Genomic DNA, 3,135 nt, shown 5'->3' on the forward strand with positions numbered 1-3,135 from the left:
GGATCGGTGGCGGCGGCGGCAGCAGCAGCTCGCGGCGTCGCGGATCGGCGGCGGTGGCAGCAGCAGCTTGCGGCGGTGGCGGGGGGGTTCGGCTGGAGCGGGGCTAGGGTTTGGGGGCGGCTCGAGCCTCGGGCTTTTAAGGCCGGCCGGGCGAAGTCCCAGTCGGGCACGGCCCGACTAGGTTGGTTCGTTTTTTTAAACATTACCCTCAGAAAAATAAATAAAAGAAATACTAAACGGAATCCAAAAATCCCAAAATAAAATTTCCCCGACTTTTGAAATCAAGCCGGACAAGATGAACATTTATTTGGGGCCTAAATGCATTTTTGAATAACGCGCATTTTTCCTAAATTCAAATAAAATAGCAATAAACTCCAAAATAAAATCTTATTTGATTTTATTATCAAATCCTCAATATTTCTTTATTTTGGGAAAGTCATTTTATTCCCTCTCTCTTATTTTTATAATAGAAATAATTGAAGATAAAATAAATAAAATCAAATTATCCTATTTTCAAATTTTGAGAAAACTCAAATATGAAAATAACGAAATCCCCAACTCTCTTCGTGGGTCCTTGAGTTGCGTAGAATTTCTAGGATCGAGCCAAAATGCAATAAAATATGATATGCAAATGATGATCTATGTATAACATTCCAAATTGAAAATTTGGGATGTTACAAACCTACCCCCCTTAAGATGAATCTCGCCCTCGAGATTCGGGTTGGCTAGAAAATAGGTGAGGGTGGTCCTTCAACAGATATTCCTCTCGCTCCCAGGTGGCTTCATCCTCGGTATGGTGGCTCCACTGAACTTTGCAAAACTTGATAACCTTGCTGCGGGTGACTCGGCTGGCATATTCGAGAATCTTGACTGGTTTCTCCTCATAGGTCAAATCACTATCCAACTGAATCGCTTCCAGTGGCACGGTATCTCTCAGCGGTATATCAGCCATCTCTGCGTGGCACTTCTTCAACTGGGAAACATGGAACACATCGTGAACTCCTGACAATCCTTCGGGCAGTTCCAACTTGTAAGCAACTTCTCACATACGCTGCAAAACTTTATATGGTCCAACAAAACATGGCGCTAACTTCCCCTTAACTCCAAAGCGCTTAACTCCTCGAAGTGGAGATACACGTAGATAAACTCTGTCTCCAATTTCGTAAAGTGTCTCCTTACGTTTAGAATCTGCATAGCTCTTGTGTCTGGACTGGGCTACCTTGAGCCTATCATGAATCAACTTCACCTTCTGTTCAGACTCCTTAATCAAATCTGGTCCAAACAACTCGCGGTCTCCAACTTCGTCCCATAACAACAGTGTCCTGCACCTCCTTCCGTACAGAGCTTCGAAAGGGGACATCTTCAAACTAGATTGATAACTGTTGTTGTAAGAGAACTCCGCATACGGCAAATTCTCGTCCCAACAAGATCCATAGTCTAGCGCACAAGATCTCAGCATGTCCTCCAGAATCTAATTGACTCTCTCGGTTTGTCCATCTGTTTGCGGATGAAAGGCTATACTGAACTCTAGCCTGGTACCCAAAGTTTCATGCAACTGATTCCAGAACTTTGAGGTAAACTGGGTTCCTCTATCTAATACAATGCTCCTCGGAACTCCATGCAGACATAAGATCCTGGTCATGTATATCTTGGCCAACTTAGCACTGGTGTAAGTGGTCTTCACTGGAATGAAATGAGCTACCTTCGTCAAACGATCGACTACAACCCATATCGAGTCATAGCCTGTATGAGTCCTGGGCAATCCCGTGATAAAATCCATGCCTGGCTTATCCCACTTCCATTCGGGTATCAGCAATGGCTATAGCAATCCTGCTGGCTTCTGATGCTCTGCCTTCACTCTCTGAAATACATCACAAACTGCTACATACTCCGCAATATCCTTCTTCATTCCGTTCCACCAGAAAGTGTCCTTCAAATCCAAATACATCTTGGTATTTCCTGGGTGAATCGAGTACGGCGGTCATTGATAGAGGCGAGGGTCCCGATCTTTCGATGAGATGATAACTATCGATTTGGTGGAGACGACTTTGACAATCCGACTACAAACATGCACGACGTTGCGCCTTAGCAATCGCTAAACCAATCTCCTGAGGTTACTGACGATGCTGGAAGCACGGTCAGCCTGACCACGAAGGTCTATTCCTGCAAGCAATCGAAGAACGAGCAAGAATATGATAAAGCAATCTGAATATTGCAAATATATATGAAGTATTGATAATGGTGGGGATCCGGAAGCGGTCTTGGTCTGGTCGTTGGACACAAACGAAGTACACGAAGTTGCAATGGCTAACTTTTAACTAAACAAATCCCAAGGAAAAGCTACTAGATGGATCTACTTATATAGGAGCAAGGGGTGGCGGCCAAGGAGGTGGTAGGACATCCCAAGACAGCCTAAAACTAAATCTAGGTCGTACAAGGCCAATGGGCCCAAGTGGAGGTGATGTAACACCTTTGGACTTGTAGTTTGACTCGGATTCTGCTGCAGCATCAGATTGTTTCGTCCACAACTCAACGCTCCGGACGAATTTGAAGGTGATTCCAATTGGGTTGGAAAGTGCACGAAATCTAGTTTCCAATGCAAAAAGAATCACCCAATTCGGAGTCCGTATGAAAAACTTGTGTGCGTTTTGAGTCAGGTATGTCTGTGCAGTCCGAATCTGAATCCAGAACGTGAGAGACTTGGACTCTATCTTCTCTTGGGCCAAAAGTGACGTGAGAGAACTTTTTGGACAGCAAATAAACATCTCTTTCTTCCTTATCTTCATATGTGGATTGTACAAATGTCCCATACACCTGCAATTAGACAAAACACAAAAGTGTGTGAAGTATTTTTGTTCTGGATAACATAAATAGATTATTGAATAGTTTGCACTAGAAATCACCTGACAAATATGCATATATGCAATATTTTTGGTCATATCCAAGGTAGTCATGTCCTCATCAGTCATGGGCCTCTTGCAGAATCAACTTCCTGATCTTCGGGTCATTAGGCACATAAACGCGGTCCTCAAACCATAGGGTATCGTTCTCATCCTCACGAAATCCTTTAGATTTTCCTTTGCTCATTTTCTCCTTTATTTCAGCAACCTCCTTGTCAGTCTTTTGAGCTTCTCT

Source organism: Triticum dicoccoides, chromosome 7B (genome assembly GCF_002162155.2).
Source record: "Triticum dicoccoides isolate Atlit2015 ecotype Zavitan chromosome 7B, WEW_v2.0, whole genome shotgun sequence".
In the NCBI taxonomy this organism is placed as follows: Eukaryota; Viridiplantae; Streptophyta; class Magnoliopsida; order Poales; family Poaceae; genus Triticum; species Triticum dicoccoides.